The 26,936-nt window shown below is 44.0% G+C and overlaps 18 non-coding genes across 18 annotated transcripts; 2 read left to right on the top strand and 16 right to left on the bottom strand.

Moving 5' to 3' along the window:
* Positions 1 to 1,084: 1,084 nt before the first annotated feature.
* On the bottom strand, positions 1,085 to 1,157 carry TRNAM-CAU (transfer RNA methionine (anticodon CAU)). The gene has a single exon. It is a non-coding gene; the product is annotated as a tRNA-Met (tRNA).
* A 1,482-nt stretch (positions 1,158 to 2,639) lies between these two features.
* On the bottom strand, positions 2,640 to 2,712 carry TRNAM-CAU (transfer RNA methionine (anticodon CAU)). The gene has a single exon. It is a non-coding gene; the product is annotated as a tRNA-Met (tRNA).
* A 1,483-nt stretch (positions 2,713 to 4,195) lies between these two features.
* TRNAM-CAU (transfer RNA methionine (anticodon CAU)) lies at positions 4,196 to 4,268 on the bottom strand. The gene has a single exon. It is a non-coding gene; the product is annotated as a tRNA-Met (tRNA).
* A 1,483-nt stretch (positions 4,269 to 5,751) lies between these two features.
* On the bottom strand, positions 5,752 to 5,824 carry TRNAM-CAU (transfer RNA methionine (anticodon CAU)). Its single transcript has one exon. It is a non-coding gene; the product is annotated as a tRNA-Met (tRNA).
* Positions 5,825 to 7,307: 1,483 nt separating this feature from the next.
* On the bottom strand, positions 7,308 to 7,380 carry TRNAM-CAU (transfer RNA methionine (anticodon CAU)). Its single transcript has one exon. It is a non-coding gene; the product is annotated as a tRNA-Met (tRNA).
* Positions 7,381 to 8,863: 1,483 nt separating this feature from the next.
* TRNAM-CAU (transfer RNA methionine (anticodon CAU)) lies at positions 8,864 to 8,936 on the bottom strand. The gene has a single exon. It is a non-coding gene; the product is annotated as a tRNA-Met (tRNA).
* Positions 8,937 to 10,419: 1,483 nt separating this feature from the next.
* On the bottom strand, positions 10,420 to 10,492 carry TRNAM-CAU (transfer RNA methionine (anticodon CAU)). Its single transcript has one exon. It is a non-coding gene; the product is annotated as a tRNA-Met (tRNA).
* A 1,483-nt stretch (positions 10,493 to 11,975) lies between these two features.
* TRNAM-CAU (transfer RNA methionine (anticodon CAU)) lies at positions 11,976 to 12,048 on the bottom strand. The gene has a single exon. It is a non-coding gene; the product is annotated as a tRNA-Met (tRNA).
* Positions 12,049 to 13,531: 1,483 nt separating this feature from the next.
* On the bottom strand, positions 13,532 to 13,604 carry TRNAM-CAU (transfer RNA methionine (anticodon CAU)). Its single transcript has one exon. It is a non-coding gene; the product is annotated as a tRNA-Met (tRNA).
* A 1,481-nt stretch (positions 13,605 to 15,085) lies between these two features.
* On the bottom strand, positions 15,086 to 15,158 carry TRNAM-CAU (transfer RNA methionine (anticodon CAU)). The gene has a single exon. It is a non-coding gene; the product is annotated as a tRNA-Met (tRNA).
* Positions 15,159 to 16,370: 1,212 nt separating this feature from the next.
* TRNAA-CGC (transfer RNA alanine (anticodon CGC)) lies at positions 16,371 to 16,442 on the top strand. Its single transcript has one exon. It is a non-coding gene; the product is annotated as a tRNA-Ala (tRNA).
* A 199-nt stretch (positions 16,443 to 16,641) lies between these two features.
* On the bottom strand, positions 16,642 to 16,714 carry TRNAM-CAU (transfer RNA methionine (anticodon CAU)). The gene has a single exon. It is a non-coding gene; the product is annotated as a tRNA-Met (tRNA).
* A 1,482-nt stretch (positions 16,715 to 18,196) lies between these two features.
* TRNAM-CAU (transfer RNA methionine (anticodon CAU)) lies at positions 18,197 to 18,269 on the bottom strand. Its single transcript has one exon. It is a non-coding gene; the product is annotated as a tRNA-Met (tRNA).
* A 1,212-nt stretch (positions 18,270 to 19,481) lies between these two features.
* On the top strand, positions 19,482 to 19,553 carry TRNAA-CGC (transfer RNA alanine (anticodon CGC)). Its single transcript has one exon. It is a non-coding gene; the product is annotated as a tRNA-Ala (tRNA).
* A 199-nt stretch (positions 19,554 to 19,752) lies between these two features.
* On the bottom strand, positions 19,753 to 19,825 carry TRNAM-CAU (transfer RNA methionine (anticodon CAU)). The gene has a single exon. It is a non-coding gene; the product is annotated as a tRNA-Met (tRNA).
* Positions 19,826 to 21,308: 1,483 nt separating this feature from the next.
* On the bottom strand, positions 21,309 to 21,381 carry TRNAM-CAU (transfer RNA methionine (anticodon CAU)). Its single transcript has one exon. It is a non-coding gene; the product is annotated as a tRNA-Met (tRNA).
* Positions 21,382 to 22,864: 1,483 nt separating this feature from the next.
* TRNAM-CAU (transfer RNA methionine (anticodon CAU)) lies at positions 22,865 to 22,937 on the bottom strand. Its single transcript has one exon. It is a non-coding gene; the product is annotated as a tRNA-Met (tRNA).
* Positions 22,938 to 24,420: 1,483 nt separating this feature from the next.
* Positions 24,421 to 24,493, bottom strand: TRNAM-CAU (transfer RNA methionine (anticodon CAU)). Its single transcript has one exon. It is a non-coding gene; the product is annotated as a tRNA-Met (tRNA).
* Between the last annotated feature and the right edge of the window lie 2,443 nt (positions 24,494 to 26,936).

Here is a 26,936-nt window from a genome sequence, read left to right as displayed (position 1 = left end):
AAGAATCCTACTTGTTGAAGACATCAAAGTGATGATTCATCTTGACAACCATAATGCTTTGATGATAGAAATCTGTCGCATCTCTCTTGATCATTGGTAAGGGTTCTTCTTCTAAACCAAAGACTCTTTACAGTAGCTTTTAGAAAAACGGAATATTTTGTTTATCTCAATCACCTTCAATCTACAGATTTTTCCGTTCTCTTTCCTTTTGAAAATGCATCCAAAATGCACGTTCTTGATGCTGGGTGCTTAGTAATGACTCCCATAACTTTCTGTCATTTCTTTCATGGTTCCGCGCAGCCATCCATTTGCCACCAATGCTGCCCAAGGTCTTTGTATCAAAGTTCCTTTCCTTTCTGTAAAATTGAAATTTGGAGCACCCCTGCTTATCCCCAAGCCAAGACAGAACATGAACTTTGGTCTGAAATCCTCCTTTGGGGTGATAAGACGTACCTTACAGTGTGCTCTAAGAACTGGTGACTTTGAGAGGGAGCTGCAGGTAATGTTAATGATTTTCATCGATCTGCTCCTGATCCCCACCCCCACAACCTTTCTTGAGCGAGAGATAATTACAGCGCTGAAAGATACTTCAGCCACTCCTTCGATAGCTCAGTTGGTAGAGCGGAGGACTGTAGCATAAAGTCAGACATCCTTAGGTCGCTGGTTCAAATCAGGTTCGAAGGATTTTGTGCTTCGATTTCCATATCTTTCACTTTTATTCAAACAATACCTTCCATTGATTATGATCGATACTTTGCAGTCCCTGGGTTTCAGGGATTCCTTGCATCCATCAAACAGCTCGAGTGCAAAAGTGGGGATGTAGCTCAGTGGTAGAGCGCATGTTTTGCATGTATGAGGTCCCGGGTTCAATCCCCGGCATCTCCAGGAGCCTCTGTTCCTTATCTTGGCTTTTTTCCAGAAGGCTAGCCTGCCATCATGCAGAAAGAAGAAGTTTGTCATGCAGTTGGGGTGAGAGCCCCACTTAAATAGTCAGACATTTGCTTTGGAAAAATCTTTGAACTAGGCATAGTTTGCGCATTTCAAGAAAATCGGAGAATTTTGCATTCCAAAAGAAGGAAATAAATGCCCTCTCTGAGGATCGAACTCAGGACCTTCAGATTATGAGACTGACGCGCTGCCTACTGCGCTAAGAAGGCTGTATATAGGCATCTGTACATAAGACCATGAAGATCATCCAGGTACAAGGCTGAAGGATTTTCCTGACTGACATTGTATACTGCAGAGTCGAATGGGGTGATGTGGCCGTCGGTTCAATGCAGGGTTTCCAATCATACAGTCAAATCTTGCAGAAGTGGGGATGTAGCTCAGTGGTAGAGCGCATGCTTTGCATGTATGAGGCCCCGGGTTCAATCCCCGGCATTTCCAGACTTTTGCCATGCTTACCTTGGATTTTGGGCAGAAAGCTAGGCTGGCATCATGATGAAGGAAGAGATATGTCCTCCAACCGGGAAGAGGACCCGCTTAATCTGTCAGACGTTTGCCTTGAAAAATCCCATGAAATGGGGCTATCTCATTTTTGATGATTATAGATCAAAAGAATCCTACTTGTTGAAGACATCAAAGTGATGATTCATCTTGACAACCATAATGCTTTGATGATAGAAATCTGTCGCATCTCTCTTGATCATTGGTAAGGGTTCTTCTTCTAAACCAAAGACTCTTTACAGTAGCTTTTAGAAAAACGGAATATTTTGTTTATCTCAATCACCTTCAATCTACAGATTTTTCCGTTCTCTTTCCTTTTGAAAATGCATCCAAAATGCACGTTCTTGATGCTGGGTGCTTAGTAATGACTCCCATAACTTTCTGTCATTTCTTTCATGGTTCCGCGCAGCCATCCATTTGCCACCAATGCTGCCCAAGGTCTTTGTATCAAAGTTCCTTTCCTTTCTGTAAAATTGAAATTTGGAGCACCCCTGCTTATCCCCAAGCCAAGACAGAACATGAACTTTGGTCTGAAATCCTCCTTTGGGGTGATAAGACGTACCTTACAGTGTGCTCTAAGAACTGGTGACTTTGAGAGGGAGCTGCAGGTAATGTTAATGATTTTCATCGATCTGCTCCTGATCCCCACCCCCACAACCTTTCTTGAGCGAGAGATAATTACAGCGCTGAAAGATACTTCAGCCACTCCTTCGATAGCTCAGTTGGTAGAGCGGAGGACTGTAGCATAAAGTCAGACATCCTTAGGTCGCTGGTTCAAATCAGGCTCGAAGGATTTTGTGCTTCGATTTCCATATCTTTCACTTTTATTCAAACAATACCTTCCATTGATTATGATCGATACTTTGCAGTCCCTGGGTTTCAGGGATTCCTTGCATCCATCAAACAGCTCGAGTGCAAAAGTGGGGATGTAGCTCAGTGGTAGAGCGCATGTTTTGCATGTATGAGGTCCCGGGTTCCATCCCCGGCATCTCCAGGAGCCTCTGTTCCTTATCTTGGCTTTTTTCCAGAAGGCTAGCCTGCCATCATGCAGAAAGAAGAAGTTTGTCATGCAGTTGGGGTGAGAGCCCCACTTAAATAGTCAGACATTTGCTTTGGAAAAATCTTTGAACTAGGCATAGTTTGCGCATTTCAAGAAAATCGGAGAATTTTGCATTCCAAAAGAAGGAAATAAATGCCCTCTCTGAGGATCGAACTCAGGACCTTCAGATTATGAGACTGACGCGCTGCCTACTGCGCTAAGAAGGCTGTATATAGGCATCTGTACATAAGACCATGAAGATCATCCAGGTACAAGGCTGAAGGATTTTCCTGACTGACATTGTATACTGCAGAGTCGAATGGGGTGATGTGGCCGTCGGTTCAATGCAGGGTTTCCAATCATACAGTCAAATCTTGCAGAAGTGGGGATGTAGCTCAGTGGTAGAGCGCATGCTTTGCATGTATGAGGCCCCGGGTTCAATCCCCGGCATTTCCAGACTTTTGCCATGCTTACCTTGGATTTTGGGCAGAAAGCTAGGCTGGCATCATGATGAAGGAAGAGATATGTCCTCCAACCGGGAAGAGGACCCCGCTTAATCTGTCAGACGTTTGCCTTGAAAAATCCCATGAAATCGGGCTATCTCATTTTTGATGATTATAGATCAAAAGAATCCTACTTGTTGAAGACATCAAAGTGATGATTCATCTTGACAACCATAATGCTTTGATGATAGAAATCTGTCGCATCTCTCTTGATCATTGGTAAGGGTTCTTCTTCTAAACCAAAGACTCTTTACAGTAGCTTTTAGAAAAACTGAATATTTTGTTTATCTCAATCACCTTCAATCTACAGATTTTTCCGTTCTCTTTCCTTTTGAAAATGCATCCAAAATGCACGTTCTTGATGCTGGGTGCTTAGTAATGACTCCCATAACTTTCTGTCATTTCTTTCATGGTTCCGCGCAGCCATCCATTTGCCACCAATGCTGCCCAAGGTCTTTGTATCAAAGTTCCTTTCCTTTCTGTAAAATTGAAATTTGGAGCACCCCTGCTTATCCCCAAGCCAAGACAGAACATGAACTTTGGTCTGAAATCCTCCTTTGGGGTGATAAGACGTACCTTACAGTGTGCTCTAAGAACTGGTGACTTTGAGAGGGAGCTGCAGGTAATGTTAATGATTTTCATCGATCTGCTCCTGATCCCCACCCCCACAACCTTTCTTGAGCGAGAGATAATTACAGCGCTGAAAGATACTTCAGCCACTCCTTCGATAGCTCAGTTGGTAGAGCGGAGGACTGTAGCATAAAGTCAGACATCCTTAGGTCGCTGGTTCAAATCAGGCTCGAAGGATTTTGTGCTTCGATTTCCATATCTTTCACTTTTATTCAAACAATACCTTCCATTGATTATGATCGAGACTTTGCAGTCCCTGGGTTTCAGGGATTCCTTGCATCCATCAAACAGCTCAAGTGCAAAAGTGGGGATGTAGCTCAGTGGTAGAGCGCATGTTTCGCATGTATGAGGTCCCGGGTTCAATCCCCGGCATCTCCAGGAGCCTCTGTTCCTTATCTTGGCTTTTTTCCAGAAGGCTAGCCTGCCATCATGCCGAAAGAAGAAGTTTGTCATGCAGTTGGGGTGAGAGCCCCACTTAAATAGTCAGACATTTGCTTTGGAAAAATCTTTGAACTAGGCATAGTTTGCGCATTTCAAGAAAATCGGAGAATTTTGCATTCCAAAAGAAGGAAATAAATGCCCTCTCTGAGGATCGAACTCAGGACCTTCAGATTATGAGACTGACGCGCTGCCTACTGCGCTAAGAAGGCTGTATATAGGCATCTGTACATAAGACCATGAAGATCATCCAGGTACAAGGCTGAAGGATTTTCCTGACTGACATTGTATACTGCAGAGTCGAATGGGGTGATGTGGCCGTCGGTTCAATGCAGGGTTTCCAATCATACAGTCAAATCTTGCAGAAGTGGGGATGTAGCTCAGTGGTAGAGCGCATGCTTTGCATGTATGAGGCCCCGGGTTCAATCCCCGGCATCTCCAGACTTTTGCCATGCTTACCTTGGATTTTGGGCAGAAAGCTAGGCTGGCATCATGATGAAGGAAGAGATATGTCCTCCAACAGGGATGAGGACCCCGCTTAATCTGTCAGACGTTTGCCTTGAAAAATCCCATGAAATGGGGCTATCTCATTTTTGATGATTATAGATCAAAAGAATCCTACTTGTTGAAGACATCAAAGTGATGATTCATCTTGACAACCATAATGCTTTGATGATAGAAATCTGTCGCATCTCTCTTGATCATTGGTAAGGGTTCTTCTTCTAAACCAAAGACTCTTTACAGTAGCTTTTAGAAAAACTGAATATTTTGTTTATCTCAATCACCTTCAATCTACAGATTTTTCCGTTCTCTTTCCTTTTGAAAATGCATCCAAAATGCACGTTCTTGATGCTGGGTGCTTAGTAATGACTCCCATAACTTTCTGTCATTTCTTTCATGGTTCCGCGCAGCCATCCATTTGCCACCAATGCTGCCCAAGGTCTTTGTATCAAAGTTCCTTTCCTTTCTGTAAAATTGAAATTTGGAGCACCCCTGCTTATCCCCAAGCCAAGACAGAACATGAACTTTGGTCTGAAATCCTCCTTTGGGGTGATAAGACGTACCTTACAGTGTGCTCTAAGAACTGGTGACTTTGAGAGGGAGCTGCAGGTAATGTTAATGATTTTCATCGATCTGCTCCTGATCCCCACCCCCACAACCTTTCTTGAGCGAGAGATAATTACAGCGCTGAAAGATACTTCAGCCACTCCTTCGATAGCTCAGTTGGTAGAGCGGAGGACTGTAGCATAAAGTCAGACATCCTTAGGTCGCTGGTTCAAATCAGGCTCGAAGGATTTTGTGCTTCGATTTCCATATCTTTCACTTTTATTCAAACAATACCTTCCATTGATTATGATCGAGACTTTGCAGTCCCTGGGTTTCAGGGATTCCTTGCATCCATCAAACAGCTCGAGTGCAAAAGTGGGGATGTAGCTCAGTGGTAGAGCGCATGTTTTGCATGTATGAGGTCCCGGGTTCAATCCCCGGCATCTCCAGGAGCCTCTGTTCCTTATCTTGGCTTTTTTCCAGAAGGCTAGCCTGCCATCATGCAGAAAGAAGAAGTTTGTCATGCAGTTGGGGTGAGAGCCCCACTTAAATAGTCAGACATTTGCTTTGGAAAAATCTTTGAACTAGGCATAGTTTGCGCATTTCAAGAAAATCGGAGAATTTTGCATTCCAAAAGAAGGAAATAAATGCCCTCTCTGAGGATCGAACTCAGGACCTTCAGATTATGAGACTGACGCGCTGCCTACTGCGCTAAGAAGGCTGTATATAGGCATCTGTACATAAGACCATGAAGATCATCCAGGTACAAGGCTGAAGGATTTTCCTGACTGACATTGTATACTGCAGAGTCGAATGGGGTGATGTGGCCGTCGGTTCAATGCAGGGTTTCCAATCATACAGTCAAATCTTGCAGAAGTGGGGATGTAGCTCAGTGGTAGAGCGCATGCTTTGCATGTATGAGGCCCCGGGTTCAATCCCCGGCATCTCCAGACTTTTGCCATGCTTACCTTGGATTTTGGGCAGAAAGCTAGGCTGGCATCATGATGAAGGAAGAGATATGTCCTCCAACCGGGATGAGGACCCCGCTTAATCTGTCAGACGTTTGCCTTGAAAAATCCCATGAAATGGGGCTATCTCATTTTTGATGATTATAGATCAAAAGAATCCTACTTGTTGAAGACATCAAAGTGATGATTCATCTTGACAACCATAATGCTTTGATGATAGAAATCTGTCGCATCTCTCTTGATCATTGGTAAGGGTTCTTCTTCTAAACCAAAGACTCTTTACAGTAGCTTTTAGAAAAACGGAATATTTTGTTTATCTCAATCACCTTCAATCTACAGATTTTTCCGTTCTCTTTCCTTTTGAAAATGCATCCAAAATGCACGTTCTTGATGCTGGGTGCTTAGTAATGACTCCCATAACTTTCTGTCATTTCTTTCATGGTTCCGCGCAGCCATCCATTTGCCACCAATGCTGCCCAAGGTCTTTGTATCAAAGTTCCTTTCCTTTCTGTAAAATTGAAATTTGGAGCACCCCTGCTTATCCCCAAGCCAAGACAGAACATGAACTTTGGTCTGAAATCCTCCTTTGGGGTGATAAGACGTACCTTACAGTGTGCTCTAAGAACTGGTGACTTTGAGAGGGAGCTGCAGGTAATGTTAATGATTTTCATCGATCTGCTCCTGATCCCCACCCCCACAACCTTTCTTGAGCGAGAGATAATTACAGCGCTGAAAGATACTTCAGCCACTCCTTCGATAGCTCAGTTGGTAGAGCGGAGGACTGTAGCATAAAGTCAGACATCCTTAGGTCGCTGGTTCAAATCAGGCTCGAAGGATTTTGTGCTTCGATTTCCATATCTTTCACTTTTATTCAAACAATACCTTCCATTGATTATGATCGAGACTTTGCAGTCCCTGGGTTTCAGGGATTCCTTGCATCCATCAAACAGCTCAAGTGCAAAAGTGGGGATGTAGCTCAGTGGTAGAGCGCATGTTTCGCATGTATGAGGTCCCGGGTTCAATCCCCGGCATCTCCAGGAGCCTCTGTTCCTTATCTTGGCTTTTTTCCAGAAGGCTAGCCTGCCATCATGCAGAAAGAAGAAGTTTGTCATGCAGTTGGGGTGAGAGCCCCACTTAAATAGTCAGACATTTGCTTTGGAAAAATCTTTGAACTAGGCATAGTTTGCGCATTTCAAGAAAATCGGAGAATTTTGCATTCCAAAAGAAGGAAATAAATGCCCTCTCTGAGGATCGAACTCAGGACCTTCAGATTATGAGACTGACGCGCTGCCTACTGCGCTAAGAAGGCTGTATATAGGCATCTGTACATAAGACCATGAAGATCATCCAGGTACAAGGCTGAAGGATTTTCCTGACTGACATTGTATACTGCAGAGTCGAATGGGGTGATGTGGCCGTCGGTTCAATGCAGGGTTTCCAATCATACAGTCAAATCTTGCAGAAGTGGGGATGTAGCTCAGTGGTAGAGCGCATGCTTTGCATGTATGAGGCCCCGGGTTCAATCCCCGGCATCTCCAGACTTTTGCCATGCTTACCTTGGATTTTGGGCAGAAAGCTAGGCTGGCATCATGATGAAGGAAGAGATATGTCCTCCAACAGGGATGAGGACCCCGCTTAATCTGTCAGACGTTTGCCTTGAAAAATCCCATGAAATGGGGCTATCTCATTTTTGATGATTATAGATCAAAAGAATCCTACTTGTTGAAGACATCAAAGTGATGATTCATCTTGACAACCATAATGCTTTGATGATAGAAATCTGTCGCATCTCTCTTGATCATTGGTAAGGGTTCTTCTTCTAAACCAAAGACTCTTTACAGTAGCTTTTAGAAAAACTGAATATTTTGTTTATCTCAATCACCTTCAATCTACAGATTTTTCCGTTCTCTTTCCTTTTGAAAATGCATCCAAAATGCACGTTCTTGATGCTGGGTGCTTAGTAATGACTCCCATAACTTTCTGTCATTTCTTTCATGGTTCCGCGCAGCCATCCATTTGCCACCAATGCTGCCCAAGGTCTTTGTATCAAAGTTCCTTTCCTTTCTGTAAAATTGAAATTTGGAGCACCCCTGCTTATCCCCAAGCCAAGACAGAACATGAACTTTGGTCTGAAATCCTCCTTTGGGGTGATAAGACGTACCTTACAGTGTGCTCTAAGAACTGGTGACTTTGAGAGGGAGCTGCAGGTAATGTTAATGATTTTCATCGATCTGCTCCTGATCCCCACCCCCACAACCTTTCTTGAGCGAGAGATAATTACAGCGCTGAAAGATACTTCAGCCACTCCTTCGATAGCTCAGTTGGTAGAGCGGAGGACTGTAGCATAAAGTCAGACATCCTTAGGTCGCTGGTTCAAATCAGGCTCGAAGGATTTTGTGCTTCGATTTCCATATCTTTCACTTTTATTCAAACAATACCTTCCATTGATTATGATCGAGACTTTGCAGTCCCTGGGTTTCAGGGATTCCTTGCATCCATCAAACAGCTCGAGTGCAAAAGTGGGGATGTAGCTCAGTGGTAGAGCGCATGTTTTGCATGTATGAGGTCCCGGGTTCAATCCCCGGCATCTCCAGGAGCCTCTGTTCCTTATCTTGGCTTTTTTCCAGAAGGCTAGCCTGCCATCATGCAGAAAGAAGAAGTTTGTCATGCAGTTGGGGTGAGAGCCCCACTTAAATAGTCAGACATTTGCTTTGGAAAAATCTTTGAACTAGGCATAGTTTGCGCATTTCAAGAAAATCGGAGAATTTTGCATTCCAAAAGAAGGAAATAAATGCCCTCTCTGAGGATCGAACTCAGGACCTTCAGATTATGAGACTGACGCGCTGCCTACTGCGCTAAGAAGGCTGTATATAGGCATCTGTACATAAGACCATGAAGATCATCCAGGTACAAGGCTGAAGGATTTTCCTGACTGACATTGTATACTGCAGAGTCGAATGGGGTGATGTGGCCGTCGGTTCAATGCAGGGTTTCCAATCATACAGTCAAATCTTGCAGAAGTGGGGATGTAGCTCAGTGGTAGAGCGCATGCTTTGCATGTATGAGGCCCCGGGTTCAATCCCCGGCATCTCCAGACTTTTGCCATGCTTACCTTGGATTTTGGGCAGAAAGCTAGGCTGGCATCATGATGAAGGAAGAGATATGTCCTCCAACCGGGATGAGGACCCCGCTTAATCTGTCAGACGTTTGCCTTGAAAAATCCCATGAAATGGGGCTATCTCATTTTTGATGATTATAGATCAAAAGAATCCTACTTGTTGAAGACATCAAAGTGATGATTCATCTTGACAACCATAATGCTTTGATGATAGAAATCTGTCGCATCTCTCTTGATCATTGGTAAGGGTTCTTCTTCTAAACCAAAGACTCTTTACAGTAGCTTTTAGAAAAACGGAATATTTTGTTTATCTCAATCACCTTCAATCTACAGATTTTTCCGTTCTCTTTCCTTTTGAAAATGCATCCAAAATGCACGTTCTTGATGCTGGGTGCTTAGTAATGACTCCCATAACTTTATGTCATTTCTTTCATGGTTCCGCGCAGCCATCCATTTGCCACCAATGCTGCCCAAGGTCTTTGTATCAAAGTTCCTTTCCTTTCTGTAAAATTGAAATTTGGAGCACCCCTGCTTATCCCCAAGCCAAGACGGAACATGAACTTTGGTCTGAAATCCTCCTTTGGGGTGATAAGACGTACCTTACAGTGTGCTCTAAGAACTGGTGACTTTGAGAGGGAGCTGCAGGTAATGTTCATGATTTTCATCGATCTGCTCCTGATCCCCACCCCCACAACCTTTCTTGAGCGAGAGATAATTACAGCGCTGAAAGATACTTCAGCCACTCCTTCGATAGCTCAGTTGGTAGAGCGGAGGACTGTAGCATAAAGTCAGACATCCTTAGGTCGCTGGTTCAAATCTGGCTCGAAGGATTTTGTGCTTCGATTTCCATATCTTTCACTTTTATTCAAACAATACCTTCCATTGATTATGATCGAGACTTTGCAGTCCCTGGGTTTCAGGGATTCCTTGCATCCATCAAACAGCTCGAGTGCAAAAGTGGGGATGTAGCTCAGTGGTAGAGCGCATGTTTTGCATGTATGAGGTCCCGGGTTCAATCCCCGGCATCTCCAGGAGCCTCTGTTCCTTATCTTGGCTTTTTTCCAGAAGGCTAGCCTGCCATCATGCAGAAAGAAGAAGTTTGTCATGCAGTTGGGGTGAGAGCCCCACTTAAATAGTCAGACATTTGCTTTGGAAAAATCTTTGAACTAGGCATAGTTTGCGCATTTCAAGAAAATCGGAGAATTTTGCATTCCAAAAGAAGGAAATAAATGCCCTCTCTGAGGATCGAACTCAGGACCTTCAGATTATGAGACTGACGCGCTGCCTACTGCGCTAAGAAGGCTGTATATAGGCATCTGTACATAAGACCATGAAGATCATCCAGGTACAAGGCTGAAGGATTTTCCTGACTGACATTGTATACTGCAGAGTCGAATGGGGTGATGTGGCCGTCGGTTCAATGCAGGGTTTCCAATCATACAGTCAAATCTTGCAGAAGTGGGGATTTAGCTCAGTGGTACAGCGCATGCTTTGCATGTATGAGGCCCCGGGTTCAATCCCCGGCATCTCCAGACTTTTGCCATGCTTACCTTGGATTTTGGGCAGAAAGCTAGGCTGGCATCATGATGAAGGAAGAGATATGTCCTCCAACCGGGATGAGGACCCCGCTTAATCTGTCAGACGTTTGCCTTGAAAAATCCCATGAAATGGGGCTATCTCATTTTTGATGATTATAGATCAAAAGAATCCTACTTGTTGAAGACATCAAAGTGATGATTCATCTTGACAACCATAATGCTTTGATGATAGAAATCTGTCGCATCTCTCTTGATCATTGGTAAGGGTTCTTCTTCTAAACCAAAGACTCTTTACAGTAGCTTTTAGAAAAACTGAATATTTTGTTTATCTCAATCACCTTCAATCTACAGATTTTTCCGTTCTCTTTCCTTTTGAAAATGCATCCAAAATGCACGTTCTTGATGCTGGGTGCTTAGTAATGACTCCCATAACTTTCTGTCATTTCTTTCATGGTTCCGCGCAGCCATCCATTTGCCACCAATGCTGCCCAAGGTCTTTGTATCAAAGTTCCTTTCCTTTCTGTAAAATTGAAATTTGGAGCACCCCTGCTTATCCCCAAGCCAAGACAGAACATGAACTTTGGTCTGAAATCCTCCTTTGGGGTGATAAGACGTACCTTACAGTGTGCTCTAAGAACTGGTGACTTTGAGAGGGAGCTGCAGGTAATGTTCATGATTTTCATCGATCTGCTCCTGATCCCCACCCCCACAACCTTTCTTGAGCGAGAGATAATTACAGCGCTGAAAGATACTTCAGCCACTCCTTCGATAGCTCAGTTGCTAGAGCGGAGGACTGTAGCATAAAGTCAGACATCCTTAGGTCGCTGGTTCAAATCTGGCTCGAAGGATTTTGTGCTTCGATTTCCATATCTTTCACTTTTATTCAAACAATACCTTCCATTGATTATGATCGAGACTTTGCAGTCCCTGGGTTTCAGGGATTCCTTGCATCCATCAAACAGCTCGAGTGCAAAAGTGGGGATGTAGCTCAGTGGTAGAGCGCATGTTTTGCATGTATGAGGTCCCGGGTTCAATCCCCGGCATCTCCAGGAGCCTCTGTTCCTTATCTTGGCTTTTTTCCAGAAGGCTAGCCTGCCATCATGCAGAAAGAAGAAGTTTGTCATGCAGTTGGGGTGAGAGCCCCACTTAAATAGTCAGACATTTGCTTTGGAAAAATCTTTGAACTAGGCATAGTTTGCGCATTTCAAGAAAATCGGAGAATTTTGCATTCCAAAAGAAGGAAATAAATGCCCTCTCTGAGGATCGAACTCAGGACCTTCAGATTATGAGACTGACGCGCTGCCTACTGCGCTAAGAAGGCTGTATATAGGCATCTGTACATAAGACCATGAAGATCATCCAGGTACAAGGCTGAAGGATTTTCCTGACTGACATTGTATACTGCAGAGTCGAATGGGGTGATGTGGCCGTCGGTTCAATGCAGGGTTTCCAATCATACAGTCAAATCTTGCAGAAGTGGGGATTTAGCTCAGTGGTACAGCGCATGCTTTGCATGTATGAGGCCCCGGGTTCAATCCCCGGCATCTCCAGACTTTTGCCATGCTTACCTTGGATTTTGGGCAGAAAGCTAGGCTGGCATCATGATGAAGGAAGAGATATGTCCTCCAACCGGGATGAGGACCCCGCTTAATCTGTCAGACGTTTGCCTTGAAAAATCCCATGAAATGGGGCTATCTCATTTTTGATGATTATAGATCAAAAGAATCCTACTTGTTGAAGACATCAAAGTGATGATTCATCTTGACAACCATAATGCTTTGATGATAGAAATCTGTCGCATCTCTCTTGATCATTGGTAAGGGTTCTTCTTCTAAACCAAAGACTCTTTACAGTAGCTTTTAGAAAAACTGAATATTTTGTTTATCTCAATCACCTTCAATCTACAGATTTTTCCGTTCTCTTTCCTTTTGAAAATGCATCCAAAATGCACGTTCTTGATGCTGGGTGCTTAGTAATGACTCCCATAACTTTCTGTCATTTCTTTCATGGTTCCGCGCAGCCATCCATTTGCCACCAATGCTGCCCAAGGTCTTTGTATCAAAGTTCCTTTCCTTTCTGTAAAATTGAAATTTGGAGCACCCCTGCTTATCCCCAAGCCAAGACAGAACATGAACTTTGGTCTGAAATCCTCCTTTGGGGTGATAAGACGTACCTTACAGTGTGCTCTAAGAACTGGTGACTTTGAGAGGGAGCTGCAGGTAATGTTCATGATTTTCATCGATCTGCTCCTGATCCCCACCCCCACAACCTTTCTTGAGCGAGAGATAATTACAGCGCTGAAAGATACTTCAGCCACTCCTTCGATAGCTCAGTTGCTAGAGCGGAGGACTGTAGCATAAAGTCAGACATCCTTAGGTCGCTGGTTCAAATCTGGCTCGAAGGATTTTGTGCTTCGATTTCCATATCTTTCACTTTTATTCAAACAATACCTTCCATTGATTATGATCGAGACTTTGCAGTCCCTGGGTTTCAGGGACTCCTTGCATCCATCAAACAGCTCGAGTGCAAAAGTGGGGATGTAGCTCAGTGGTAGAGCGCATGCTTCGCATGTATGAGGTCCTGGGTTCAATCCCCGGCATCTCCAGGAGCCTCTGTTCCTTATCTTGGCTTTTTTCCAGAAGGCTAGCCTGCCATCATGCAGAAAGAAGAAGTTTGTCATGCAGTTGGGGTGAGAGCCCCACTTAAATAGTCAGACATTTGCTTTGGAAAAATCTTTGAACAAGGCATAGTTTGCGCATTTCAAGAAAATCGGAGAATTTTGCATTCCAAAAGAAGGAAATAAATGCCCTCTCTGAGGATCGAACTCAGGACCTTCAGATTATGAGACTGACGCGCTGCCTACTGCGCTAAGAAGGCTGTATATAGGCATCTGTACATAAGACCATGAAGATCATCCAGGTACAAGGCTGAAGTTTTTTCCTGACTGACATTGTATACTGCAGAGTCAAATGGGGTGATGTGGCCGTCGGTTCAATGCAGGGTTTCCAATCATACAGTCAAATTTTGCAGAAGTGGGGATGTAGCTCAGTGGTAGAGCGCATGCTTTGCATGTATCAGGCCCCGGGTTCAATCCCCGGCATCTCCAGACTTTTGCCATGCTTACCTTGGATTTTGGGCAGAAAGCTAGGCTGGCATCATGATGAAGGAAGAGATATGTCCTCCAACCGGGAAGAGGACCCGCTTAATCTGTCAGACGTTTGCCTTGAAAAATCCCATGAAATGGGGCTATCTCATTTTTGATGATTATAGATCAAAAGAATCCTACTTGTTGAAGACATCAAAGTGATGATTCATCTTGACAACCATAATGCTTTGATGATAGAAATCTGTCGCATCTCTCTTGATCATTGGTAAGGGTTCTTCTTCTAAACCAAAGACTCTTTACAGTAGCTTTTAGAAAAACGGAATATTTTGTTTATCTCAATCACCTTCAATCTACAGATTTTTCCGTTCTCTTTCCTTTTGAAAATGCATCCAAAATGCACGTTCTTGATGCTGGGTGCTTAGTAATGACTCCCATAACTTTCTGTCATTTCTTTCATGGTTCCGCGCAGCCATCCATTTGCCACCAATGCTGCCCAAGGTCTTTGTATCAAAGTTCCTTTCCTTTCTGTAAAATTGAAATTTGGAGCACCCCTGCTTATCCCCAAGCCAAGACAGAACATGAACTTTGGTCTGAAATCCTCCTTTGGGGTGATAAGACGTACCTTACAGTGTGCTCTAAGAACTGGTGACTTTGAGAGGGAGCTGCAGGTAATGTTAATGATTTTCATCGATCTGCTCCTGATCCCCACCCCCACAACCTTTCTTGAGCGAGAGATAATTACAGCGCTGAAAGATACTTCAGCCACTTCTTCGATAGCTCAGTTGGTAGAGCGGAGGACTGTAGCATAAAGTCAGACATCCTTAGGTCGCTGGTTCAAATCAGGCTCGAAGGATTTTGTGCTTCGATTTCCATATCTTTCACTTTTATTCAAACAATACCTTCCATTGATGATGATCGAGAAGTGCAGTCCCTGGGTTTCAGGGATTCCTTGCATCCATCAAACAGCTCAAGTGCAAAAGTGGGGATGTAGCTCAGTGGTAGAGCGCATGTTTCGCATGTATGAGGTCCCGGGTTCAATCCCCGGCATCTCCAGGAGCCTCTGTTCCTTATCTTGGCTTTTTTCCAGAAGGCTAGCCTGCCATCATGCAGAAAGAAGAAGTTTGTCATGCAGTTGGGGTGAGAGCCCCACTTAAATAGTCAGACATTTGCTTTGGAAAAATCTTTGAACTAGGCATAGTTTGCGCATTTCAAGAAAATCGGAGAATTTTGCATTCCAAAAGAAGGAAATAAATGCCCTCTCTGAGGATCGAACTCAGGACCTTCAGATTATGAGACTGACGCGCTGCCTACTGCGCTAAGAAGGCTGTATATAGGCATCTGTACATAAGACCATGAAGATCATCCAGGTACAAGGCTGAAGGATTTTCCTGACTGACATTGTATACTGCAGAGTCGAATGGGGTGATGTGGCCGTCGGTTCAATGCAGGGTTTCCAATCATACAGTCAAATCTTGCAGAAGTGGGGATGTAGCTCAGTGGTAGAGCGCATGCTTTGCATGTATGAGGCCCCGGGTTCAATCCCCGGCATCTCCAGACTTTTGCCATGCTTACCTTGGATTTTGGGCAGAAAGCTAGGCTGGCATCATGATGAAGGAAGAGATATGTCCTCCAACCGGGATGAGGACCCCGCTTAATCTGTCAGACGTTTGCCTTGAAAAATCCCATGAAATGGGGCTATCTCATTTTTGATGATTATAGATCAAAAGAATCCTACTTGTTGAAGACATCAAAGTGATGATTCATCTTGACAACCATAATGCTTTGATGATAGAAATCTGTCGCATCTCTCTTGATCATTGGTAAGGGTTCTTCTTCTAAACCAAAGACTCTTTACAGTAGCTTTTAGAAAAACGGAATATTTTGTTTATCTCAATCACCTTCAATCTACAGATTTTTCCGTTCTCTTTCCTTTTGAAAATGCATCCAAAATGCACGTTCTTGATGCTGGGTGCTTAGTAATGACTCCCATAACTTTCTGTCATTTCTTTCATGGTTCCGCGCAGCCATCCATTTGCCACCAATGCTGCCCAAGGTCTTTGTATCAAAGTTCCTTTCCTTTCTGTAAAATTGAAATTTGGAGCACCCCTGCTTATCCCCAAGCCAAGACAGAACATGAACTTTGGTCTGAAATCCTCCTTTGGGGTGATAAGACGTACCTTACAGTGTGCTCTAAGAACTGGTGACTTTGAGAGGGAGCTGCAGGTAATGTTCATGATTTTCATCGATCTGCTCCTGATCCCCACCCCCACAACCTTTCTTGAGCGAGAGATAATTACAGCGCTGAAAGATACTTCAGCCACTCCTTCGATAGCTCAGTTGGTAGAGCGGAGGACTGTAGCATAAAGTCAGACATCCTTAGGTCGCTGGTTCAAATCTGGCTCGAAGGATTTTGTGCTTCGATTTCCATATCTTTCACTTTTATTCAAACAATACCTTCCATTGATTATGATCGAGACTTTGCAGTCCCTGGGTTTCAGGGACTCCTTGCATCCATCAAACAGCTCGAGTGCAAAAGTGGGGATGTAGCTCAGTGGTAGAGCGCATGCTTCGCATGTATGAGGTCCCGGGTTCAATCCCCGGCATCTCCAGGAGCCTCTGTTCCTTATCTTGGCTTTTTTCCAGAAGGCTAGCCTGCCATCATGCAGAAAGAAGAAGTTTGTCATGCAGTTGGGGTGAGAGCCCCACTTAAATAGTCAGACATTTGCTTTGGAAAAATCTTTGAACTAGGCATAGTTTGCGCATTTCAAGAAAATCGGAGAATTTTGCATTCCAAAAGAAGGAAATAAATGCCCTCTCTGAGGATCGAACTCAGGACCTTCAGATTATGAGACTGACGCGCTGCCTACTGCGCTAAGAAGGCTGTATATAGGCATCTGTACATAAGACCATGAAGATCATCCAGGTACAAGGCTGAAGTTTTTTCCTGACTGACATTGTATACTGCAGAGTCAAATGGGGTGATGTGGCCGTCGGTTCAATGCAGGGTTTCCAATCATACAGTCAAATTTTGCAGAAGTGGGGATGTAGCTCAGTGGTAGAGCGCATGCTTTGCATGTATCAGGCCCCGGGTTCAATCCCCGGCATCTCCAGACTTTTGCCATGCTTACCTTGGATTTTGGGCAGAAAGCTAGGCTGGCATCATGATGAAGGAAGAGATATGTCCTCCAACCGGGAAGAGGACCCGCTTAATCTGTCAGACGTTTGCCTTGAAAAATCCCATGAAATGGGGCTATCTCATTTTTGATGATTATAGATCAAAAGAATCCTACTTGTTGAAGACATCAAAGTGATGATTCATCTTGACAACCATAATGCTTTGATGATAGAAATCTGTCGCATCTCTCTTGATCATTGGTAAGGGTTCTTCTTCTAAACCAAAGACTCTTTACAGTAGCTTTTAGAAAAACGGAATATTTTGTTTATCTCAATCACCTTCAATCTACAGATTTTTCCGTTCTCTTTCCTTTTGAAAATGCATCCAAAATGCACGTTCTTGATGCTGGGTGCTTAGTAATGACTCCCATAACTTTCTGTCATTTCTTTCATGGTTCCGCGCAGCCATCCATTTGCCACCAATGCTGCCCAAGGTCTTTGTATCAAAGTTCCTTTCCTTTCTGTAAAATTGAAATTTGGAGCACCCCTGCTTATCCCCAAGCCAAGACAGAACATGAACTTTGGTCTGAAATCCTCCTTTGGGGTGATAAGACGTACCTTACAGTGTGCTCTAAGAACTGGTGACTTTGAGAGGGAGCTGCAGGTAATGTTAATGATTTTCATCGATCTGCTCCTGATCCCCACCCCCACAACCTTTCTTGAGCGAGAGATAATTACAGCGCTGAAAGATACTTCAGCCACTCCTTCGATAGCTCAGTTGGTAGAGCGGAGGACTGTAGCATAAAGTCAGACATCCTTAGGTCGCTGGTTCAAATCAGGCTCGAAGGATTTTGTGCTTCGATTTCCATATCTTTCACTTTTATTCAAACAATACCTTCCATTGATTATGATCGAGACTTTGCAGTCCCTGGGTTTCAGGGATTCCTTGCATCCATCAAACAGCTCGAGTGCAAAAGTGGGGATGTAGCTCAGTGGTAGAGCGCATGTTTTGCATGTATGAGGTCCCGGGTTCAATCCCCGGCATCTCCAGGAGCCTCTGTTCCTTATCTTGGCTTTTTTCCAGAAGGCTAGCCTGCCATCATGCAGAAAGAAGAAGTTTGTCATGCAGTTGGGGTGAGAGCCCCACTTAAATAGTCAGACATTTGCTTTGGAAAAATCTTTGAACTAGGCATAGTTTGCGCATTTCAAGAAAATCGGAGAATTTTGCATTCCAAAAGAAGGAAATAAATGCCCTCTCTGAGGATCGAACTCAGGACCTTCAGATTATGAGACTGACGCGCTGCCTACTGCGCTAAGAAGGCTGTATATAGGCATCTGTACATAAGACCATGAAGATCATCCAGGTACAAGGCTGAAGGATTTTCCTGACTGACATTGTATACTGCAGAGTCGAATGGGGTGATGTGGCCGTCGGTTCAATGCAGGGTTTCCAATCATACAGTCAAATCTTGCAGAAGTGGGGATGTAGCTCAGTGGTAGAGCGCATGCTTTGCATGTATGAGGCCCCGGGTTCAATCCCTGGCATCTCCAGACTTTTGCCATGCTTACCTTGGATTTTGGGCAGAAAGCTAGGCTGGCATCATGATGAAGGAAGAGATATGTCCTCCAACCGGGATGAGGACCCCGCTTAATCTGACAGACGTTTGCCTTGAAAAATCCCATGAAATGGGGCTATCTCATTTTTGATGATTATAGATCAAAAGAATCCTACTTGTTGAAGACATCAAAGTGATGATTCATCTTGACAACCATAATGCTTTGATGATAGAAATCTGTCGCATCTCTCTTGATCATTGGTAAGGGTTCTTCTTCTAAACCAAAGACTCTTTACAGTAGCTTTTAGAAAAACGGAATATTTTGTTTATCTCAATCACCTTCAATCTACAGATTTTTCCGTTCTCTTTCCTTTTGAAAATGCATCCAAAATGCACGTTCTTGATGCTGGGTGCTTAGTAATGACTCCCATAACTTTCTGTCATTTCTTTCATGGTTCCGCGCAGCCATCCATTTGCCACCAATGCTGCCCAAGGTCTTTGTATCAAAGTTCCTTTCCTTTCTGTAAAATTGAAATTTGGAGCACCCCTGCTTATCCCCAAGCCAAGACAGAACATGAACTTTGGTCTGAAATCCTCCTTTGGGGTGATAAGACGTACCTTACAGTGTGCTCTAAGAACTGGTGACTTTGAGAGGGAGCTGCAGGTAATGTTCATGATTTTCATCGATCTGCTCCTGATCCCCACCCCCACAACCTTTCTTGAGCGAGAGATAATTACAGCGCTGAAAGATACTTCAGCAACTCCTTCGATAGCTCAGTTGGTAGAGCGGAGGACTGTAGCATAAAGTCAGACATCCTTAGGTCGCTGGTTCAAATCTGGCTCGAAGGATTTTGTGCTTCGATTTCCATATCTTTCACTTTTATTCAAACAATACCTTCCATTGATTATGATCGAGACTTTGCAGTCCCTGGGTTTCAGGGACTCCTTGCATCCATCAAACAGCTCGAGTGCAAAAGTGGGGATGTAGCTCAGTGGTAGAGCGCATGCTTCGCATGTATGAGGTCCCGGGTTCAATCCCCGGCATCTCCAGGAGCCTCTGTTCCTTATCTTGGCTTTTTTCCAGAAGGCTAGCCTGCCATCATCCAGAAAGAAGAAGTTTGTCATGCAGTTGGGGTGAGAGCCCCACTTAAATAGTCAGACATTTGCTTTGGAAAAATCTTTGAACTAGGCATAGTTTGCGCATTTCAAGAAAATCGGAGAATTTTGCATTCCAAAAGAAGGAAATAAATGCCCTCTCTGAGGATCGAACTCAGGACCTTCAGATTATGAGACTGACGCGCTGCCTACTGCGCTAAGAAGGCTGTATATAGGCATCTGTACATAAGACCATGAAGATCATCCAGGTACAAGGCTGAAGTTTTTTCCTGACTGACATTGTATACTGCAGAGTCAAATGGGGTGATGTGGCCGTCGGTTCAATGCAGGGTTTCCAATCATACAGTCAAATCTTGCAGAAGTGGGGATGTAGCTCAGTGGTAGAGCGCATGCTTTGCATGTATGAGGCCCCGGGTTCAATCCCCGGCATCTCCAGACTTTTGCCATGCTTACCTTGGATTTTGGGCAGAAAGCTAGGCTGGCATCATGATGAAGGAAGAGATATGTCCTCCAACCGGGAAGAGGACCCCGCTTAATCTGTCAGACGTTTGCCTTGAAAAATCCCATGAAATGGGGCTATCTCATTTTTGATGATTATAGATCAAAAGAATCCTACTTGTTGAAGACATCAAAGTGATGATTCATCTTGACAACCATAATGCTTTGATGATAGAAATCTGTCGCATCTCTCTTGATCATTGGTAAGGGTTCTTCTTCTAAACCAAAGACTCTTTACAGTAGCTTTTAGAAAAACTGAATATTTTGTTTATCTCAATCACCTTCAATCTACAGATTTTTCCGTTCTCTTTCCTTTTGAAAATGCATCCAAAATGCACGTTCTTGATGCTGGGTGCTTAGTAATGACTCCCATAACTTTCTGTCATTTCTTTCATGGTTCCGCGCAGCCATCCATTTGCCACCAATGCTGCCCAAGGTCTTTGTATCAAAGTTCCTTTCCTTTCTGTAAAATTGAAATTTGGAGCACCCCTGCTTATCCCCAAGCCAAGACAGAACATGAACTTTGGTCTGAAATCCTCCTTTGGGGTGATAAGACGTACCTTACAGTGTGCTCTAAGAACTGGTGACTTTGAGAGGGAGCTGCAGGTAATGTTAATGATTTTCATCGATCTGCTCCTGATCCCCACCCCCACAACCTTTCTTGAGCGAGAGATAATTACAGCGCTGAAAGATACTTCAGCCACTCCTTCGATAGCTCAGTTGGTAGAGCGGAGGACTGTAGCATAAAGTCAGACATCCTTAGGTCGCTGGTTCAAATCAGGCTCGAAGGATTTTGTGCTTCGATTTCCATATCTTTCACTTTTATTCAAACAATACCTTCCATTGATTATGATCGAGACTTTGCAGTCCCTGGGTTTCAGGGATTCCTTGCATCCATCAAACAGCTCAAGTGCAAAAGTGGGGATGTAGCTCAGTGGTAGAGCGCATGTTTCGCATGTATGAGGTCCCGGGTTCAATCCCCGGCATCTCCAGGAGCCTCTGTTCCTTATCTTGGCTTTTTTCCAGAAGGCTAGCCTGCCATCATGCAGAAAGAAGAAGTTTGTCATGCAGTTGGGGTGAGAGCCCCACTTAAATAGTAAGACATTTGCTTTGGAAAAATCTTTGAACTAGGCATAGTTTGCGCATTTCAAGAAAATCGGAGAATTTTGCATTCCAAAAGAAGGAAATAAATGCCCTCTCTGAGGATCGAACTCAGGACCTTCAGATTATGAGACTGACGCGCTGCCTACTGCGCTAAGAAGGCTGTATATAGGCATCTGTACATAAGACCATGAAGATCATCCAGGTACAAGGCTGAAGGATTTTCCTGACTGACATTGTATACTGCAGAGTCGAATGGGGTGATGTGGCCGTCGGTTCAATGCAGGGTTTCCAATCATACAGTCAAATCTTGCAGAAGTGGGGATGTAGCTCAGTGGTAGAGCGCATGCTTTGCATGTATGAGGCCCCGGGTTCAATCCCCGGCATCTCCAGACTTTTGCCATGCTTACCTTGGATTTTGGGCAGAAAGCTAGGCTGGCATCATGATGAAGGAAGAGATATGTCCTCCAACCGGGAAGAGGACCCCGCTTAATCTGTCAGACGTTTGCCTTGAAAAATCCCATGAAATGGGGCTATCTCATTTTTGATGATTATAGATCAAAAGAATCCTACTTGTTGAAGACATCAAAGTGATGATTCATCTTGACAACCATAATGCTTTGATGATAGAAATCTGTCGCATCTCTCTTGATCATTGGTAAGGGTTCTTCTTCTAAACCAAAGACTCTTTACAGTAGCTTTTAGAAAAACTGAATATTTTGTTTATCTCAATCACCTTCAATCTACAGATTTTTCCGTTCTCTTTCCTTTTGAAAATGCATCCAAAATGCACGTTCTTGATGCTGGGTGCTTAATAATGACTCCCATAACTTTCTGTCATTTCTTTCATGGTTCCGCGCAGCCATCCATTTGCCACCAATGCTGCCCAAGGTCTTTGTATCAAAGTTCCTTTCCTTTCTGTAAAATTGAAATTTGGAGCACCCCTGCTTATCCCCAAGCCAAGACAGAACATGAACTTTGGTCTGAAATCCTCCTTTGGGGTGATAAGACGTACCTTACAGTGTGCTCTAAGAACTGGTGACTTTGAGAGGGAGCTGCAGGTAATGTTAATGATTTTAATCGATCTGCTCCTGATCCCCACCCCCACAACCTTTCTTGAGCGAGAGATAATTACAGCGCTGAAAGATACTTCAGCCACTCCTTCGATAGCTCAGTTGGTAGAGCGGAGGACTGTAGCATAAAGTCAGACATCCTTAGGTCGCTGGTTCAAATCTGGCTCGAAGGATTTTGTGCTTCGATTTCCATATCTTTCACTTTTATTCAAACAATACCTTCCATTGATTATGATCGAGACTTTGCAGTCCCTGGGTTTCAGGGACTCCTTGCATCCATCAAACAGCTCGAGTGCAAAAGTGGGGATGTAGCTCAGTGGTAGAGGGCATGCTTCGCATGTATGAGGTCCCGGGTTCAATCCCCGGCATCTCCAGGAGCCTCTGTTCCTTATCTTGGCTTTTTTCCAGAAGGCTAGCCTGCCATCATGCAGAAAGAAGAAGTTTGTCATGCAGTTGGGGTGAGAGCCCCACTTAAATAGTCAGACATTTGCTTTGGAAAAATCTTTGAACTAGGCATAGTTTGCGCATTTCAAGAAAATCGGAGAATTTTGCATTCCAAAAGAAGGAAATAAATGCCCTCTCTGAGGATCGAACTCAGGACCTTCAGATTATGAGACTGACGCGCTGCCTACTGCGCTAAGAAGGCTGTATATAGGCATCTGTACATAAGACCATGAAGATCATCCAGGTACAAGGCTGAAGGATTTTCCTGACTGACATTGTATACTGCAGAGTCGAATGGGGTGATGTGGCCGTCGGTTCAATGCAGGGTTTCCAATCATACAGTCAAATCTTGCAGAAGTGGGGATGTAGCTCAGTGGTAGAGCGCATGCTTTGCATGTATGAGGCCCCGGGTTCAATCCCCGGCATCTCCAGACTTTTGCCATGCTTACCTTGGATTTTGGGCAGAAAGCTAGGCTGGCATCATGATGAAGGAAGAGATATGTCCTCCAACCGGGATGAGGACCCCGCTTAATCTGTCAGACGTTTGCCTTGAAAAATCCCATGAAATGGGGCTATCTCATTTTTGATGATTATAGATCAAAAGAATCCTACTTGTTGAAGACATCAAAGTGATGATTCATCTTGACAACCATAATGCTTTGATGATAGAAATCTGTCGCATCTCTCTTGATCATTGGTAAGGGTTCTTCTTCTAAACCAAAGACTCTTTACAGTAGCTTTTAGAAAAACTGAATATTTTGTTTATCTCAATCACCTTCAATCTACAGATTTTTCCGTTCTCTTTCCTTTTGAAAATGCATCCAAAATGCACGTTCTTGATGCTGGGTGCTTAGTAATGACTCCCATAACTTTCTGTCATTTCTTTCATGGTTCCGCGCAGCCATCCATTTGCCACCAATGCTGCCCAAGGTCTTTGTATCAAAGTTCCTTTCCTTTCTGTAAAATTGAAATTTGGAGCACCCCTGCTTATCCCCAAGCCAAGACAGAACATGAACTTTGGTCTGAAATCCTCCTTTGGGGTGATAAGACGTACCTTACAGTGTGCTCTAAGAACTGGTGACTTTGAGAGGGAGCTGCAGGTAATGTTAATGATTTTCATCGATCTGCTCCTGATCCCCACCCCCACAACCTTTCTTGAGCGAGAGATAATTACAGCGCTGAAAGATACTTCAGCCACTCCTTCGATAGCTCAGTTGGTAGAGCGGAGGACTGTAGCATAAAGTCAGACATCCTTAGGTCGCTGGTTCAAATCAGGCTCGAAGGATTTTGTGCTTCGATTTCCATATCTTTCACTTTTATTCAAACAATACCTTCCATTGATTATGATCGAGACTTTGCAGTCCCTGGGTTTCAGGGATTCCTTGCATCCATCAAACAGCTCGAGTGCAAAAGTGGGGATGTAGCTCAGTGGTAGAGCGCATGTTTTGCATGTATGAGGTCCCGGGTTCAATCCCCGGCATCTCCAGGAGCCTCTGTTCCTTATCTTGGCGTTTTTCCAGAAGGCTAGCCTGCCATCATGCAGAAAGAAGAAGTTTGTCATGCAGTTGGGGTGAGAGCCCCACTTAAATAGTCAGACATTTGCTTTGGAAAAATCTTTGAACTAGGCATAGTTTGCGCATTTCAAGAAAATCGGAGAATTTTGCATTCCAAAAGAAGGAAATAAATGCCCTCTCTGAGGATCGAACTCAGGACCTTCAGATTATGAGACTGACGCGCTGCCTACTGCGCTAAGAAGGCTGTATATAGGCATCTGTACATAAGACCATGAAGATCATCCAGGTACAAGGCTGAAGGATTTTCCTGACTGACATTGTATACTGCAGAGTCGAATGGGGTGATGTGGCCGTCGGTTCAATGCAGGGTTTCCAATCATACAGTCAAATCTTGCAGAAGTGGGGATGTAGCTCAGTGGTAGAGCGCATGCTTTGCATGTATGAGGCCCCGGGTTCAATCCCTGGCATCTCCAGACTTTTGCCATGCTTACCTTGGATTTTGGGCAGAAAGCTAGGCTGGCATCATGATGAAGGAAGAGATATGTCCTCCAACCGGGATGAGGACCCCGCTTAATCTGACAGACGTTTGCCTTGAAAAATCCCATGAAATGGGGCTATCTCATTTTTGATGATTATAGATCAAAAGAATCCTACTTGTTGAAGACATCAAAGTGATGATTCATCTTGACAACCATAATGCTTTGATGATAGAAATCTGTCGCATCTCTCTTGATCATTGGTAAGGGTTCTTCTTCTAAACCAAAGACTCTTTACAGTAGCTTTTAGAAAAACGGAATATTTTGTTTATCTCAATCACCTTCAATCTACAGATTTTTCCGTTCTCTTTCCTTTTGAAAATGCATCCAAAATGCACGTTCTTGATGCTGGGTGCTTAGTAATGACTCCCATAACTTTCTGTCATTTCTTTCATGGTTCCGCGCAGCCATCCATTTGCCACCAATGCTGCCCAAGGTCTTTGTATCAAAGTTCCTTTCCTTTCTGTAAAATTGAAATTTGGAGCACCCCTGCTTATCCCCAAGCCAAGACAGAACATGAACTTTGGTCTGAAATCCTCCTTTGGGGTGATAAGACGTACCTTACAGTGTGCTCTAAGAACTGGTGACTTTGAGAGGGAGCTGCAGGTAATGTTCATGATTTTCATCGATCTGCTCCTGATCCCCACCCCCACAACCTTTCTTGAGCGAGAGATAATTACAGCGCTGAAAGATACTTCAGCCACTCCTTCGATAGCTCAGTTGGTAGAGCGGAGGACTGTAGCATAAAGTCAGACATCCTTAGGTCGCTGGTTCAAATCAGGCTCGAAGGATTTTGTGCTTCGATTTCCATATCTTTCACTTTTATTCAAACAATACCTTCCATTGATTATGATCGAGACTTTGCAGTCCCTGGGTTTCAGGGATTCCTTGCATCCATCAAACAGCTCAAGTGCAAAAGTGGGGATGTAGCTCAGTGGTAGAGCGCATGTTTCGCATGTATGAGGTCCCGGGTTCAATCCCCGGCATCTCCAGGAGCCTCTGTTCCTTATCTTGGCTTTTTTCCAGAAGGCTAGCCTGCCATCATGCAGAAAGAAGAAGTTTGTCATGCAGTTGGGGTGAGAGCCCCACTTAAATAGTCAGACATTTGCTTTGGAAAAATCTTTGAACTAGGCATAGTTTGCGCATTTCAAGAAAATCGGAGAATTTTGCATTCCAAAAGAAGGAAATAAATGCCCTCTCTGAGGATCGAACTCAGGACCTTCAGATTATGAGACTGACACGCTGCCTACTGCGCTAAGAAGGCTGTATATAGGCATCTGTACATAAGACCATGAAGATCATCCAGGTACAAGGCTGAAGGATTTTCCTGACTGACATTGTATACTGCAGAGTCGAATGGGGTGATGTGGCCGTCGGTTCAATGCAGGGTTTCCAATCATACAGTCAAATCTTGCAGAAGTGGGGATGTAGCTCAGTGGTAGAGCGCATGCTTTGCATGTATGAGGCCCCGGGTTCAATCCCCGGCATCTCCAGACTTTTGCCATGCTTACCTTGGATTTTGGGCAGAAAGCTAGGCTGGCATCATGATGAAGGAAGAGATATGTCCTCCAACCGGGAAGAGGACCCGCTTAATCTGTCAGACGTTTGCCTTGAAAAATCCCATGAAATGGGGCTATCTCATTTTTGATGATTATAGATCAAAAGAATCCTACTTGTTGAAGACATCAAAGTGATGATTCATCTTGACAACCATAATGCTTTGATGATAGAAATCTGTCGCATCTCTCTTGATCATTGGTAAGGGTTCTTCTTCTAAACCAAAGACTCTTTACAGTAGCTTTTAGAAAAACGGAATATTTTGTTTATCTCAATCACCTTCAATCTACAGATTTTTCCGTTCTCTTTCCTTTTGAAAATGCATCCAAAATGCACGTTCTTGATGCTGGGTGCTTAGTAATGACTCCCATAACTTTCTGTCATTTCTTTCATGGTTCCGCGCAGCCATCCATTTGCCACCAATGCTGCCCAAGGTCTTTGTATCAAAGTTCCTTTCCTTTCTGTAAAATTGAAATTTGGAGCACCCCTGCTTATCCCCAAGCCAAGACAGAACATGAACTTTGGTCTGAAATCCTCCTTTGGGGTGATAAGACGTACCTTACAGTGTGCTCTAAGAACTGGTGACTTTGAGAG

Source organism: Triturus cristatus, chromosome 4_1 (genome assembly GCF_964204655.1).
Source record: "Triturus cristatus chromosome 4_1, aTriCri1.1, whole genome shotgun sequence".
In the NCBI taxonomy this organism is placed as follows: domain Eukaryota; kingdom Metazoa; phylum Chordata; class Amphibia; order Caudata; family Salamandridae; genus Triturus; species Triturus cristatus.
The sequence above is the reverse complement of the archived record's forward strand: the minus strand, read 5'-3'. Positions and strand labels throughout refer to the sequence as shown.